Below are 17,952 nucleotides of genomic sequence, written 5' to 3'. Positions count from 1 at the left end.
TTAGGAGACCCAAGAATCGAATCGATCCAAGTTGAACTAAGATTGATTTGGGTTGGTTCGGTTCAGTTCTAAGGGTAGTAGATTTGGTTCCGATTTCAGATTTGTAGAACCGATTAAATATGGTTCGATTTCAATTTTACCCCCAATCCAATCCAAATCGAATCAAACCAAACCGAACTAGGGTTGGTTTGGGTTGGTTCAGTTAGGTATTGATTTCGGATTTATAGAATTGATCAAATTCGATTCAATTCCAATTTTACCCCCAACCCAAACCAAATCAAACCATCTGCACCCCTGGCTCTAATGCCAAATGATATCCAATACACATAAAACCCTTAGGTGTACCTGATGTAGAAAGTTAAGCCCATGTTTCTTTTGGGTTGTAACACATCTAATAATCTCTTTATGTTAATTTTTTCTAGGGAAGAATTTATTAGATAATCTATACTACATGCATCATACTGCTTAAGAGTGAACAATTATACAATATAAAATAAATGCTGCATCCAGAATTAATATTCCTAACTTTTATATATATATATATATATATATATATATATATATATATATATATATAAAGTTTTTCTTTGGTTTCTTCTTAATAAAACATTCGTGAACATTAGTTAATTTGAGAAAGAACCCTCCAGACTATGTGTTTATTCCCTCGGTCTTCTTCTGATGTCGCTATAGAGGAAAATATGAATTTTGAATGATGAGTTTGTTATTTTCTAAATCTCCTAATCATAAAAATGTCTCTTTAAACTAAAATCCCACAACAACTTACTCTTACTACAAATCATAAAAGTATCATTTTTTTATATGGAATATTAAAAAAACATAAATGGAAACTAAAGATACAAAATCAAATCACCGAAAAAATTAAGGAAATTGATTGATACAAAGAAAAGTAAAAAATGAAAATAGTGTAGTTAATTGATAGAAATTTAAAGGATAAAGTTGTAGGTCCATGCTTCATTTTTTAAATAAATTTTTAAAAGAAAAAAATATACATTTAAATATTCAAAACTAAGAGTACATCATTCTCTATTCTTCATTCACAACAAAAAAAATTGTCGGAAATGATAAAAAAAAAAAGTAGAATCTCAACTCCATGCTTCATTTTTTAAATAAATTTTCAAAAGAAAAAAAAATACATTTAAATATTCAAAATTAAGAGTACATTCTCTATTCTTCATTCACAATAAAAAAAATTGTCGGAAATGATTGCAATTTGTTGTTGGAAAACCTAACTATGCGAAGAAAATAGGAATTATTGGTGGTTTGGATATTTTTAAAATTTGACTATTGAGAAAAGAAAAGTCTTACCATATGAACTATTAAGATTCTGCCTAAAACTTATAGATAATTTAGAAAAAAAAAGTCCCTCCATTGAGGTCCTTTTAAGTAATTTTCTATTAGGAAAAAGACAATGATGGGGAGACTTTAATATAGTCATAAAAGGGAGGGAGGAAAATATGTTGAGGTTGGAGCCTTATTACTTGTTGGGTTGGTGGGCTTCCTAAAATTTAGGAAAATCCCTGGGGGACTTTGTTTTTCACTGTGATTCTCACTGCATTGATGTGATAGTCATAGATGTCTTTCATTAAGATACGAGTAAAAATCATCTACGGTTATGTGACCACTTCCATGTCAGAAATGTGAGGATCACAGTAAATCCCTGTGTCACCCCCAGGGCTAAGATCATGGAGCTAATTAAGGAGTGGTTTAATTGAAACAAAAGTTAGAAGGCAAAAATCTCATTCCGATGATAATTTGAGTGTACTGGGAATGGGAACCTTAAGTTGTAAACATTCTTTCTTTGTCAGCAAATCAGATTAGAGAATCCATGTTCTGGTCAATTCTAATTCTAATTCTAATTCTAAGGGTAGAAAGGATTTCTTTCTGTCAGTGATCTATTATATTTATATAGGGACAAACAAAAGAGTAGAGAGAAGAAGACTTTGGGGGAGAGATAGAGATTGCCGAAACTTATCGAGGGTTTTTGGTAGGTAACTTCATTGTGTTAAGAACCATAACTACGAAAGAATTCTCAGATGGTCTAGCCACCAACTGCTTGATGGATCATGGATGTTAATTAAAGCTTTTGGGGTTAAGTTGACGTGGAATAATGAACGAAGAAGATTCAGGGATAATTTGGTGCAAGCTAGATAGAATCCTTGTTAATTCCTTCTGGAATGGGTGGATGAGCTTAATGAGGCTGAAGGGTTGTTTTTTATTTTTACTGAGTGGGCTCTCAGATCAGATCATAGCCTTTGAATTGTTTCTACTGAGGAGGGTAAAAAAAACCATTCAGGTTTTTCAATCATTGGGCCGAAGACAGAGAGTTCATTGAAGTTGTTTGGGAGGCTTGGTGCTTACCCTTTGTACAGATTTACTATGAAGCTTAAAGAGAAGTTGAAATCTTGGAATGGAGCCAAAGGTGAAGTCAGAAATAACGCACACTCAGATAAGCTCGAAGCATGCAACCCTACCTTAGTTATCCATGCTCATGAAGAAGATTTAATGCCCAGATGTTGCGAATTCAAGAATCTGAGCTTCAATAGAAATCCAGAGTCACCTGTTTAAGGTTGGGATCATTCTTTAAAAGCTACAAGGTCAAGGAATAGAATTACAACCATAATGGGGAAGGGATGGAAGAATAAGTGGCCAGCCATTTCAAGAGTTTCATGGGTGCTGCCAATCCAACCAATTCTCCAAGTAATTAGGCTAATTTTAAGCTTTGCTAAACACCTTGATAGATTGGATCAGGATCTTCTTCTAGTTGAAGTCCTCGATAGTGAAATTCATAATGCCCTTTTTCAACATGGATGTCTTCAAAGTCCCTAGTCTAGGTGGCTTTAATGCGTAGCTTCTTTCAGAAGTATGGGGATTTTATAAAACTCAACTTACTAAAGGCTGTCAAGTACTTCTTCAAAAGTGGCAATCTTCTTAAGGAAACGAATGGCACAGCTATATCCTTAATCCCTAAGATTGACATGCTTTCAAGGTTATCTGATTTCAAACCTATTTCTTATTGTAATGTGATTTATAAGATTATTTCTAAAGTTCTTACTATCAGGATTAGACACGTTGCACACAAGTTAGTAGGGTTGAACCAATCTACTTTCATCAAAGGTCGAAACATTGCGGACAACATCCTCCTCCTTGCTCACAAACTAGTCAAAAACTATCATAGAAAGAACATTGTTAGAGTATTATTTCTCTTAGGCGTATATGCTCACACCATAACTTTCTCACCAAGTTAATTTAGATATTTTAGGTTGGTTTTGTATTCTGTTACAATAGATGCCATGTAGGAGATTCCTTCTCCTTTACTTTCTTTAAACAGTGAATTTGTGATCTCTGTGATTTAGCAGAGAGAGTTTTCTCTAAAGATTTATCTCTCTATCATGGTATCAGATTACCAACGACCTGCGTCTTCACCTCCAACCTCCATTAATGGAGTTTGAGCTCTCTTCGATCCAAACCATTTCACACGCTTCTGCTCACTTTCTCCATGGATTCATCCTCTGCAGCTTTACAGAGGTTTGTCTCCAACCTCAACTCATTAATAACAGTGAAGCTGGATGGATTGAACTCTCTCTTGGCGAAATCAATTCTCAATGGCGTTTCGAGCACATCAGATTTATCATCTCCAATCCAAGAAACCAGAAGAATACATTATAGATGACAAGCGTAAGGACGAACCTAACCCCAACTATTCTATGTGGCTTCTCAATGATCAGATGCTTCCTAGTCGTGTTATTGCTACTTTGGGATGCTTTTGAACATCGATTCACGTCCATGTCCAGAGCAAGTATTTTGAATCTCAAAAATGATTTACAAACTTGGGAGAAAGATAATCTCTCTATGAAGAAGTATCTGGATGAGATCAAATCTCTCACAGACACCTTAGCCGCCATCGGATCTTCGTTAGACATAGAGTACATTGTTCTTCACACCTTGAATGGACGACCAGCTGATTACAACTATGTTAAAACCTCTGTTCGCACACGCCATGTACTGATCTCTCTTGAAGAGTTGAATCGTCTTCTATGCCTTGAGGAAAAAGAGATAGCCAAGGCTATGTTGAAGTCTAAACCTGTTCCTGAACCTGTTACCTCAGTGTTCTCTATTAGTCGTGGTGGTTCTTTCACCTAGGGCACTCAAAATCACGGTGGTCGTAGTGGCCACGGTGGTTGTGGTTCAAATCCTAATGGTGATCGTGGTGGTCGACCCCGTTGTTGGTGTCAAATCTGTGGCAAGCCAAATCATATGGCATCGGATTTTTATCATCGTCTTAATCTTCAATATCAACGTTCTTCTTGCGACCAACAATACGGACAGCATGCCTTCATGACCTCTAACAATCCCTCTATTGATGTTAGTTCTCAATGGTTTGTTGATTCTAGTGCAACCTCTCATGTGACCAACTCTCTATCTAATCTCAACACATTTAGTCAATGTAGGTAATGGAACAAGCATTCCAATCCACAATACTGGTAAGGGTGTTTTACACACTCCCACTGCCTCCTTCGAACTTAATAACATTTTGCATACTCCATCCATTTCTACAAATCTAATCTCTGTGCATCAATTTGCTAAAGATAACCATTGTATTGTCTGTTTTGATGCTGATAGATTTCAGATAAGGGGCAAGTCCACGATGCAGATGCTTTTTCACGGGTGCAGTGAACGCGGCCTTTATCCGTTTCATGGATCTACATCAGGTTCAACATCTCTTAGTTGTATTCTATTGTCTCTTCGTTTATGACATAATCGATTTGGTCATCCTAATAGTAGGATTTTTCATTCTTTGTTGCACACTTTAAACGTGTCTTCCAGTGGTCTTAATCAATTCCTATGTACTGAATGTTCAATGTCAAAAAGCCACAGGCTATCTTTTAATGAATCTAAAAATTCTGTTCAGTTTCCTCTTCAAATTGTGCATATGGATGTGCGGGGGCCATCCCCTACTCCCTCCATGTTTGGTTACAAATTTTACGTTCTTTTTATTGATGAATTTTCCAAGTTCTCATGTTCTAGACATTTTTATTCATTTTAAGAACGTTGTTGAGAACCTTTTGAGCCATTCTATCAAGACTCTTCGCATTGATAGTGGCGGAGAATTCACCAATTATGCTTTTCAATCGTTTCTCTTTACTTCTGGTATTGTGCATCAAGCCATGTGCCAATACACACCCGAACAAAACGGGGTGGCAGAGAGAAAACATCACCACTTAATTGAAACGGTAGTTACTTTATTTCAACCTTCATCCTTGCCTTCATGGTATTGGATTGAGGCGGTTTGTACCGCCACAGTTCTCAATAATCGACTCCCTACTCCGCTATTGCACAAGTCACCTTATCACGTTGTATTTGTCAATCCCCCAGATTATGATCTTTGAAAATTTTTTGGGTGCCTATGTTTCCCATGGCTTCGGCCCTACAACAAAAAATAAACTTGAACCCCGTTCAGTGCCTTGTGCTTTTCTTGGCTATAATTGATGTTCTAAAGGTTATTGTTGTTTGGATAGAGCTACCGATCGTGTCTATATCTCAAGGCTTGTTCAATTTCATGAGGACATATTTCCTTTTAACACTGTAACTCAACCCGTGCAAGCTACACCCGTGACAAAGTGATTCTCAAATGGTTTAAGATCTTTCATTCCTGTCTCAGTGCGTTGTCCACCCACCATAGTACAATCCCCCATTTCCAATTTACCACTTGTCTACCGCATGCCCCATCCTTGGAAACCTCTACTGCTACCATATCTCTCCATCACCTATGGTTAATTCCCCAAATACCCCTATCTCTCATCATTCTTTTCTCAGGCTACAACAACCTACATCAATCTCCCCCACATCCCCAAGCACAAGCTCACTCCCTAGGCAACTACATCACCCACCTTTATTGTCTCAGCTACCCTACTCCCATGAGTGCCTGCAACACCAAGCCAACCCTACACAACCATCCAAACTTGTCCCATCACCATCCCTCTTCATCCTCCTTACAACCCACTTTCTCAAATGCCCAACTTGCCAACCCATCTCTTAATAAGCCATGAAGTCAACAAACCTACAATGATGTTGACCAATCAACTAGATCTTCCAATGTACAACCTCTTCATCCAATGAATACTAGGTCAATGAGTGGTATTGTAAAACCCAAGAAACAATTTAGTTTCCTAGCATCTCAAAGCAGCAACTCAAAGGAGATTGAGCCATCTTGCTTCAGTGAAGGTACCAAGCACCTTCAATGGCGTCGTGCTATGTCCGAAGAATTTCAGGCACTGCAAAATCAAGGAACATGGTTCCCTAGTTCCTTCACCTTTAAATCGACAAGTCATTGCATGTTGGTGGATATACAAGATTAAGCGTGGTGCTGATGGTTGTGTTTGTCGACACAAAGCTCATTTAGTGGCAAAAGGTTATGATCAGCAAGAAAGGATAGATTATCATGACACTTTTAGTTTTGTGGTGAAACAAGGTACTATTCGAACAGTATTTTCTCTAGTTCTTCATCATTAGTGGTCTATTCTTCAATTCAATGTAAGCAATGCCTTTTTACATGGATCAATTTTAGAAGACATATGTATGGCTCAACCTCAGGGATTTGTAGATCCTCAACATCCTTCTTATGTGTGTAAACTACACAAGGCATTGTATGGATTGAAATAGGCACCTCGGGCCTGGTATGAGAAATTCTCCATGTTTTTTGTGGAAGGTAATTCTCGGAGTTATTGACACGTGATAACCAAGAGAAATAATTACTGAAGCACCGAGTTATGTGGAAAATGTTCCTAGCCTAAAATATAGATCAGGTCACTTAGGGCTGACATGACAGGCGTGACAACGCAACCATAGATAGGACATATGTGACAACTCACAGCCTGACAAATCAGTTGCAACTGCCCCAGACCTGTCAGGGCAATTGTAGCAACCCCTGCAGTTATCAGGTCAGAGAGTAGGTGCAATAACTCTGAGAGAAATCACTGAGAATATCTTGGGAAATCCATCAATCAAGACCCCTATAAATACCAAGTTGCAACTCATGTCAAAGGTTAGAAAAAATCTTCTCTGAGAACTCTTTATTAGCTCGGCACTAATTCTAACTTGATCATCGGAGTGGTCTTGTTATAGGCCGCCCACCGAGCTAAGAGCTTTCAAGGGAGATCTCGAGGTAGAGCGACAAAACTCATCTACATTTTTCTTAAGTCGTGATTTTAAATTGAGCTTTGCGGATTCCTCTCTGTTTATTTGAAAGACTACAACCTCCATTACCGTTTTATTAGTGTATGTTGATGACATACTTGTGACGGGGTCTGACCAAACATACATTTCGTTTCTTCTGGTTGATCTACAAAGTAACTTTCATATGAAGAGCTTGGGTCCGTTGAGCTATTTTTGGGGGGTTGAAGCTTTGCAAAATTGCCACTGGTCTTTTCTTGAACCAACGCAAGTATTCCCATGATTTAATCATCAAGGCTGGAATGCAAGACTATAAGGTATACGCCACTCCAATCCACACAAAATCTTCATCATATACTGCGGTTGACTCGGTCTTTGGAGATGTTACCTTATACCGCAGTATTGTAGGAGTTCTACAATACTTGACAATCACCCGACCTGACATAGCATACATCGTTAACATGGTATGCCAATATATGCAAGCCCCATTGGAGTCTCATTTTACGGTTGTGAAGCGCATCCTGCATTATATTAAAGGTACCAGTCCGTATGGCTTACACTTTACGTCCGGTGATCTACGCGTCAATGCCTACTCTGACACCAATTGGGCTGGAGATTCTGTGGATCGACGATCAACAAGTGGTTATTGTGTATTCCTTGGTGACAACCCCATCATATGGAGTGCCAAAAAGCAACCAACAGTGGCCTGATCCTCTACTGAGTCTGAATACAGGGCTCTTGCATTGATAGCAACTGAATGCACTTGGGTTTCCATGCTTCTTCGTGATCTACATATTCCAGTTCCTCATGTACCTCAAATTTGGTGTGCTAATATATCAGCTATTTCATTGGCTTCAAATCCCGTCTTCCATACCTGGACAACGTACATAGAAGTGGACTATCACTATATCAGGAAAAAATTGTTAAAAAGAGCTTGAAGTTCGCCATGTTTCTACTTTAGATCAGCCCACTGATATCTTCACAAAATCACTCTCATTGCCACAATTTCGACTGCTTCATTCCAAGCTTAGTGTGTTACCACCCCCTAAGCTTGAGGGCGCTGTTAGAGTATTATTTCTCTTAGGTGTATATGCTCACACCATAACTTTCTCACCAGGTTGTTTTAGATATTTTAGGTTGGTTTTGTATTCTGTTACAACAAATGCCATTTAAGAGATTCCTTCTCATTTACTTTTTTTAAATAGTGAATTTGTGATTTCTGTGATTTAACAGAGAGTTTTCTCTAAAGATTTATCTCTCGATCAAACACAAGCTCAAGGGGAGCCGTTAAAGTAGATTTAAGGAAAACCTATGACACAATGGATTGGGGAGCAATCAAAGCAAATCTGACCGCATTCAAGTTTCCCAGAAGTTCATTGATTAGATTCTTAAGTGCGTTTTGAGTCTCTTTCACCATTTCCTGCAATGGTGTTTTTGTTGGAAGGTTTTAAGGGAAAATGGGTTTAAGACAAGGAGACTCTCTATCCCCTTACCTTTTTGTGCTAGTCATAGAAGCTTGAAACCAAAACAATGTTAAAAATGGTCAGTTTAACTATCACTCGAGATGCAAGAAAAAGGATCTCACCCATCTTTGCTTAGTAGACGACCTGCTTATCTTCTCCAAAGGGAACCGAAAAAGTTCTTGGGCCATTGATTTTGTTCTTATGGAATTCAGTAAGCTTACTGCCTTGGAGATGAACCTGGATAAGAGCTTCATTTTCCTGGCTGATAATGACAGAGGCTTGGAAGATGAGTTGCTACAATTCTGGGGGTAAAGAAAGGTATTTTGCTTGTCAAATACTTGGGTCTCCCCCTTTTATTTTCAGGACTTTCCTCAAGAATCTTCCAACCTCTCGTTAAGAAGTCTTAGAGAATCAACTCTTGGAAGGGAAAGTTTCTCTCTTATTTTGGTAGATTGGAGTAGGTCAAGTCAGCTCTCCTAAGCATCAAAGATTTTTTGTGCAATTACTTTGTTCTCCCATCCAAGGTAGTGAAGGAGATGGAGATGGTTTGCGCTCGATTTCTTTGGTTAGGGCCAGACAACCAGAAGAGCAATAGTGTGGTGAGCTGAAATGAAGTTTGTAAGCCTTCCAAGGAATGTGGTTGGGCTTGATCAGTATAACAACTTTAAACTCTACTGCGATTTCTCGTTATGAATGGATGATTGCATCAAATTTGGCTTAGATGGGTAAGATCTCACTTCTTAAAGAGTAAGAATTTTTGTCTTTAAAGGTCCCAAGGGAGGCATCTAGGAGTTGGAGGAAAATTCTCAAAAGACTTAGTTCATGACTCAAGAATTGACCCGAATGCTGAAGTTTCAGCCATTATTAGAGATGGAGATTGGAAATTCCATGTTGGTAGAGAAGCTCCCATGCATGAAATCTTTCAACTCCTCAATCAAGTTCCCATCCACCATGGATCCATTGATAGAGTGATTAGGTAAGGAAACATTGATGGCATTTTCTCGGTCGACTCAACTGTGAGGTCTCTTTTATGGTTCAGTCAACATCTCCAAGTTGGGTGCACCTAGTCCAGAACAAAAGAAGAATTCCCAGACATATCTTCATAGCTTTGTTAGCTCTTAAATGTAGGCTTAAGACTTCAAAGAAGCTAAAAGAATGGGGGTTAATGGTTGAAGCAACTTGTAGGCTGTGTAGTTCTCTGGAGGAAGATACAACCACTTTTTTAGTTGCTACTCCTTCGCGAGGTATTTATGGGCTGCAATATTGAGGAGGTGTCTAGTTAGCAGAATTTCAGGGGATTAGATGATGGGGTGAATGGGATGCTAACAATTTCAAGGGTGTTTCGACGTCCAAAGAGTGAAGCAAGTGATCTTTTGTGCTTTTATTTACCATTTTTTTCAGAGAAGGTGCAACAAAATTTATCAAAATAAGTTCAATAGCCTGGATTTGGTGTTTTGAAAAATTCTAGAGGAAATTTAGATCAAGTTCAATGACTACATAGAATACGTAGAAGATTCGGATTACAATCGGTCTTTTATGCACGCTTGGGAGCTTCAAGCAGCCTTCATTCACAAAATGAAACTTCATCGTTCTTTGTTACAACCAGATGATGGAGTGTGGGCTCTTAACTTGGATGGTTCTTTCTCTTCCAATAGAGGATATTATGGGGTTATCATTAGGAACCAAGAGGAAGAGGTGTTGGCTGTTATAGCAGGGTGTGAATTCTCTAAATCAATTATTTACCACGAACTTCAAGGTATCGTTGGAGGGCGCAAATTGGCTAGTGATAAAGGTTGTAACAGAAGTCGGGCCCAATTCAATTCCAAAGTGGTTCTCAATGTGCTCAATGATAGTTTGGAATACTCCTTGGAGTGTTCAAAACCTTGTCTTGTCCATTAGGAGTCTCCTGCCCAGATTCTAGGAAGTCTTTTTTAACCATGTCTTCATAGAGGCCAACAGGGCTGTTGACCTTTTTACCTCTTCTCTGGTTACCATGGGTTGTATTGAAATTTATTATGGTTCTCTTTCTAGTAAACTTTTATGTCTATCCTCTCTCAAGACAAAAGAGGTTTGCTCTACTTGAGGTTGTAGTAGGTCTAGATATGTCTTAACCATGTTAACCTTGAAAAAAATGTATCTTATATTTTGTTCTCCATTACTTTGGTTGTTTCATAACAATAGAGATTATGAGAGAGTTTATGAAGGACTTGAATTTGGAAAAAAAGGATAAAGATAAGTTCCTCTCTACGGTGAGTCATCCAACTTTACTTGTCCTTCATTATCAAAGGATAAAGATGATCTATATATCATAAGGATGGATTAGATGATCTCTCATCAATAATTGAGAGAATCTTCATGGTTGAGTGTTATCCACATGCATGGGTTGATAGTTTGGAAGAATTCGACCAAATGATGCATTGAGTCCAAATGCATGGAGTGGGTTAATTAAGATAGGATTTTAAAAATAAAAAAAATAAAAAAAGGTTAACTGTATAAATTGTGATCTGCAAGGAGTTTGATCCCTTTGAGATGTGGTAACATCTACCGAAGTTGATTTTTGAGATCCCATTTGTTCTATCCAAAATTTCATCATTTGCTTCTTATCCAAAAAATCTAGTGCAAATGAGGTTTGAACCAAAGCTGGAACAAGGATTTTGTCGGGAAGGGGCATATTGCGACTGATAATAATGGTGAAAAAGTAATTCCATTGTTATTATCCTAAGATCAAAGATGAACATAATTTTTTTTAAAGAGGTTGAAGACGATTGGTTCTGGAAAGAAAACTCAATGATTCTGTAGTAAATGTTTAAAATGAGGGAATGTTATATTACTCTATTAAACAAAATTGAGGTGAAGAGCATGTCATCAACTTAAAAATATAAGGGATTATCTCAAATATTTACCAAAATGTGGAGGAGTTTGTCTAAATCACCCTTTTTCACTCATCAAGGTAGTTAGACATATGCCCCTCCAGATTATGGTCAATAATAAAGAGGCTTCCGTGTTTTTACCGAGGACATGCCATTTTGACCTAGGTATCCTTTGCGAGACTAATATTAATGACCTAAATACGCTCATCTTTAACCTCTAGTTAATTTTTCCCTAAAATCAGTCATCTTCAATGTTAGAGTAATGTTTTTTACCTTCTTCTTCAAGTTTAATCTTCTATCTTCTTTAACCTCCAAACCTAAGAATTAGATAGGATTTCTAGAGAAACATAAGATCGGTGAAATTTTGGGTAGAAAAATCAAAGGTTTGTGCAAAGATATTAAAGACAATGTTTTTTTTTGGGAGAAGGATGGATTTTCAAATAAAAAATCAAAGAGTTAAAGATGACAAATAAGAATGAGATTGAGTAAGTTAAATAATTTACCTTGGAGATTAACAACTTGAAGATAACATATTTCAGGAGGATAAAAAAAAAATAAAAAAGAACTACGATTGGCACCCCAAATTTTATTTATTACACCCCCAATTTTTTAAATTATTTATCACACCCCAATTTATGATTAAAACACTCTTCAAACATGTTAAAGAATTGGTTCAAATTATAATCTCAACATTATAACACTTGTAGAAACAATTTCAATAATTGTTTGCAATTATGATTAGGCTCATATAAAATTTTAAATTGAACAAATATAAATTTAGCAATTAAAAAAAAAAAAGAGTTTCAATTAGCACTCCAACGTTTACTTATTCTCAATCACTCATTTATTTTTTTTATTTTTAATTGGAGGGTAATAAGTAAAAGTTGCAGTGCCAATAGCAATTCTAAAAAAAAAAGGGGGGGGATTGAGGTTGAAGACGAGGGCATTTAGATCATTTCGTCATAGTCTCTTAGACCAAACCTAGGTTAAGACCGAAGAACATGTCATGAGTTTGAAGGTCATTGTCTAAATTACCTATCAGTCAATTGAGTTAATTATGTGATAGGTAGAAGTGAGGTTACAGCTCTTGCATGCATTTATGCCACGTGTAAAAGTTGGTAAATATTGTTTTTTACTTTTGTAAGTTTGACTAGAGATTATTATTACAGCGAAGACAGAAGACAGAGACAAATAGAAACCACCATGAAAGCCACCAAACTGGTTATCTCAGTTATAAACCTAAAAATATAAAAAACAAACAGATTTCCTTCCTTGCATAGCGCATACTCCCAAGTTTTTACTTTTCGATGGGATGGCCAACATCAACCAAGCTGTCTAATATAGTCGATTTCGATGGTCACGTGTACAATTACGTAGTAGGGCTCACATACTTTTGGTTTTTTAAATAAACGACAAAAAAAATTAAATGATGATCTGTAACACATGGCCCCACAGTGTCCGACGTCAGCGTACAATAAAAAACATTATAAAAGGAAAATTTGAAAATTGCCCCCCGAATAGTATAAAGTAGTTAGATGTCCTTATATTTATTAATCTACTAAGACCTACTACCCAAACTTTAGTCAACTTTTATGACTTGATATGGGAGTGGGAATGGGAGTGGGGGAGGGTTCCTTATCCAAGATTCTATTATTGTAGTAAAACATAAGAGGAATCCTTTGGGAAAGTCAAACTATAAAAATAAAAATATAAATATAAAGAGTAATAGTTTTTTTTTTTTTTTAAGAACAAGGCAAAGAGGCTTTTTTTTCTAAATAGTCCCTAAGTTTTGAGCGATGTCTTAATAGTTCATTTAATAAATTTTTCTTTTCTTCTTAACAGTCCTTGGACCTCATCTCATTTGTATTAGATCTTTGAAATATCTAAACTATCATTTTTCTCATCTTTTCCACATTTTCGATGATGTTTGATTATGAATGACTAATGAAGAATGGCATTCTCTTAATTTTGAGTATTTAGACGTATTTTTTAATTTTTTTTTTTTGATGTTTAATAAAGAAAAATAAAGAACGAAATTGAGATTTTATTTTTTTATTATGATTAAGTTGTAATTTTTTATTTGCAATTATGATTTATAAATTTTGGGTATTTCGAGGAGATTTACCCAATACCCAACTAAAAAAAAAATGAAAATTTTGATTCACATTTTCAATGTTGAGTTCACCAATTTTTATTGTCTAGTTCACCATTTAATTACTGTCGAGTTCAATGATTTTTTTTTCTTATGAAAATATTATTAAATTCGACAGTAATTAAGTAAAAAAGTGATAAGCTCGACACTAAGTAATTAAATGTTGAACTAACAATAAAAAATGATGAACTTGACACTATGTGATGAGCTCAATGATAAAAATATTGTACTAGACAACAAAAAGTAGTGAACTCGACGATGTAATGTAACTAGATTTTTTATTTCTTTTTTTCAACTTTGATACTTGGTAAATTTCCTCAAAATACCCAAAATGCATAAATCATAATTACAAATAAAAAATTACGATGTAATCATAAAAAAATAAATCTAACTTTTTAAAAAAAAATAATTATCAAAATAAATAAATAAAATATGTCTAGATGTTCTAAATTAGGAGAAATCATTCTCCGTTCGTCATTCATGATCAAAGATCACCGGAAATGATCGTAATTGTCATTGGAAAACCTAACTATTTGAAAAAGATAAGAAAATGGTAGTTTGGGTATTTCAAAAACCTTATAAAGATGAGATTAGGTTCATTGGTCCGGGGATCATTCAAAAAAGAAAAGTTTACCAAATGAACTATTAAGAGATCGTTCTAAAACTTATGAACTATTTAGAGAAAAGTCATTCTATTAGGGTCCTTTAAGTAATTTTTTCTAAAAATTCAAAAATATCTTAGGCGAAATTGTAATTTTTTTAATTAGAAATTTAGATTGTGATTGAAAATAAAAGAAAATTCAAGATGGATGGAATTAGTCAATACTTTCTAGTAGTGTTCCAACATGTTGGGCCCATACATATTATATTGTTGGAAGGGTGACAAGTGTGATGAGAGAGAGAGAGAGGTGACAAGTGTGATGGGGAGATGACAATTGATGGGGTTGGGGGTCGACGGGAGAGTGTGCACGTTGGGCCAGTCAGTGATATGTATGATGGGAGAGGTGTGACAAGTGTGAATGGGGGGGACTGGACGGCGAGAGAGGAGGGAGAGAGAGTAGCAAGTGTGATATGGGGGTTGGGGAGATGCAAAAAGAAGTATTATAAATATATGAGTAATAAGACGAGAATCAAATATTACCTTTATGAGTTAATTTGCTAGAACAACATTCCTTTATGAGTTAATTAGGATTTTTAAGGTAATAATATCTCTCTCTTGGGGTTTGACTGAAAATTAAGTCAAATAAAAAGGAATTTTCCCACATTTGATGGGCTTAACTTCACTAAATTAAAAGGCTAATTATTTCTTAGATTGTTTTTGCATCATAAAATAAATAAATAAATCAAATGGTTGATTGTCGGGTCTAAACGACTCAATTAGATCAAATATGTCAAATCAAGATTATGGATTTACTAGGTCTCTCATAAGGCATTGATCTTGAGCTCCTAAAGTAGGATATCGATCTCATAGGTCATATATATGGAGTGAAGGATGAAAGTTTAACTCCAAAATGATTAACTATTAAAACATTCTTCAAAAAAAAATGCATTGATCAACGATTAAAAATTTATTTATTTATTTATTTTCAAAGAATTTTTAAAATTTTATGCTTTCTTTGTCCATGTGACACCCAATCATGTCTTGGGAGTACTATATAGATATGTAGGGACTATATAGATATGATCTATACCTTTGAGACCATCCTCACAAAGTTTTAATACATTATTGACACTCACAAAACAATTGATTTAATGTTGGAAAAAACTTCCATATGAGTTTCAATTTCTTCTACTTTAGATTAACTTTTTTATACACATAATAATAATATTATTAGGATGGATTGATTTTTTATAATTCTGATAATCATAATGAGATGATTCAAAATAAAAGGTTAGATCGTTCAAAAAGTTATGTGCTCCCCCCTCTCTAACATTTTGATCAATATTAGAGATACTCCTATGTTTTCAAACCAAGTAAATAACTCCCTTGACAGTCAAGATCTTCTATGAGAAATTATTGCATAGGACCTAAATGTCCTCATCTTCAATCTCTACTCTAGAATGCCTTGATTTTATCCGCAAAATCAGTCATCTTCAAGTTTAGGGTAGAAATTTTGTCGTGAGATGGGATAGGATGTGTTCTTTGGCATGAGAGTAACTGTTGGTCGTGTGTCTTTGCATCTTTGTTTGTATCTCGCTCACTTTGTTTCCCTTTATCTCTTTGTACTGGGAGGGTCTTCTCGACCCCTTTGCTTTATTTTCTCTCAATAAAATTATCTTTATCGATAAAAAAAAAAAAAAAAAATTTTACCCTTTGCTTTCAACCTTCATATCTCAAGAAAATATAGGATTCTAAAAAAGTATATAATGTTTTTTTTAAAGAAAAATCAAGGGTTCTCTATAGTACAATGAGGTTTAGCCTACAACTTATCAGCTTGAAAATGACAGATTTTGTACCAAAAACAAAATCAAGGGTTTTAGATAGTGGTTGGAGACGAGGACATTTAGGTCAGTTTATATAAATCTCTCAGAAAAAACCTAGGTCAAAGGAGCATGTCATGGACTGAGAAGTGAAAATAATAAAAGTTTTTCTAGGGATTAGTGTCAAGGAATCTTGAGTAAAAAATATTTCCCATCTTAACTAGAAAAATCTTCCCATTTGTCTCCCAATCGTCCCTCTTTCAACTTATTAATGAATCTCTAGAGAAAAATCATCCCATCTCAGTCTTCTCATTTGTCTTCTCTCTACTTCCATTCTTTGTCGTTGTTCTTACGTTTATGTCTCTTTCTTTTCTAAACAATTGTTTTAAAAAAATTATAATTACACAGCATTCAAAAAATATATATATCTTTCTTCTCTAATTCTGAGGTATCCCCCGGGTTTGGTGAAAATTAGAGATACCTCATTGTCTTGAAAGTTAAACTAATGACATTACCCCTTTACTTAGGTCTTGCATAAGAGACCAACATAGAAGGGCCAAAATACCTTCATCTTCAACTTTGTGAAGAAAATCAAGTCTTCAACCTCTAAGATAATATTTTTGGGCTTGGCAAGCAAAAGGGTTAGTGGTTAGTGTGAAGAGTTTTGAACCTAGGTCATGATATCAACAATCTGCAAACTTTGCTGACTAGAAGTTGTATGTGTAAACACACATTAATCAAAGGGCTTATTTGCAATTAAAACATTAATTAGAAGGTTTTTAAATATTAGTAAAAAAGATTTTTTTTATTTTTTATTTTTTATTGAAAACTAACAATGTGATTGTGATTCATAGGATTGTGTGTTGCAATTTTCTTGATTTTTGATGAAAATGACCTGGATTATATTAAATTTATATGTCGTATTGGAGGCAATTTCAAAATTCAAATTTTGGTGCAAAACCACTTTTATTCCACCTTCTCTCATTATAATAGTAAAGAATAAAAATATCTAGTCATTAGGTAATAGAATCTGGGATGATAGTCATATTATATTGGTGTGGTAATATCACAATCCTTCTCTTATAAATCACTTAATTAGTTCAAGCAGAGTTGAGTTAGAAGATAATCTTGCATTGATGATAAATACTTTCGGGCTTTTGGGTTGAAGTGTGTCTGCTTATCGTGCTATAAGTGGTTAGAAGTTGTCACAAATGCATGTAGGCTTCTTTTCACATCTATATTCGATATCTATTTATAATACACACATGCCTTAGATGTTAGCATTTCCTATATAAAATTAATAATTTATTTTCTTAATTCACAGGACTGCTTTTCCCAAATTCATAGAAGTACTTTCCAACTTGAGAAGACCACACTCTTACCAATTTCCAAGGAGAAGCTTTTCAAGCTAAGAAATACGACAACATTTTTTATTTTATATTATTTTTTTGGCTTCACGTGACTGCTCTTCCCTGTTTCTCGGGATAAGCACTTTTCACTCTTAGAAGTGGTTAGCACACCCTTCTTCTCAATTTCAAAAAAAAAAAAAACACTTTTCAACCTAAGAAGTGCGATATTGCTTTACCAAACAACACCTAAGGAACTTCAAGTAGGATAATCATTTGGTACCAAAGATTTCCAATCCATCGGTTTTTCATATGAATTTAGCTGCCACTTTAGAATCAGTCAACTTCCTTGACTATTGGCCAAGAGAAGGGTTAAAATTTCAAAAATAAAAAATTAGTGAGGTTTAACTAATTAGATATATTTTCAAGGGTTCCTTTTTTTTTTTCGAAAAACCCACCCCGGCTTTCTACTTCCACACCTCTGCTTTTTTTTTTTTTTTTTTTTTTGA

The 17,952-nt window shown here is 35.3% G+C and overlaps 1 long non-coding RNA gene across 2 annotated transcripts; it reads left to right on the top strand.

Moving 5' to 3' along the window:
* The first annotated feature begins 1,566 nt into the window (after positions 1–1,566).
* LOC147391027 (uncharacterized) lies at positions 1,567–8,414 on the top strand. 2 transcript variants are annotated; one of them, XR_015170263.1, is made up of 2 exons: positions 1,567–2,718; positions 3,421–8,414. It is a non-coding gene; the product is annotated as an uncharacterized LOC147391027 (long non-coding RNA). The 2 variants fall into 2 exon arrangements; XR_015170262.1 differs by having other exon boundaries at positions 1,567–3,007.
* The last annotated feature ends 9,538 nt before the right edge of the window (positions 8,415–17,952 follow it).

Source organism: Akebia trifoliata, chromosome 11 (genome assembly GCF_017979445.1).
Source record: "Akebia trifoliata isolate Shusen 1 chromosome 11, ASM1797944v1, whole genome shotgun sequence".
Classification (NCBI taxonomy): Eukaryota; Viridiplantae; Streptophyta; class Magnoliopsida; order Ranunculales; family Lardizabalaceae; genus Akebia; species Akebia trifoliata.
The sequence above is the reverse complement of the archived record's forward strand: the minus strand, read 5'-3'. Positions and strand labels throughout refer to the sequence as shown.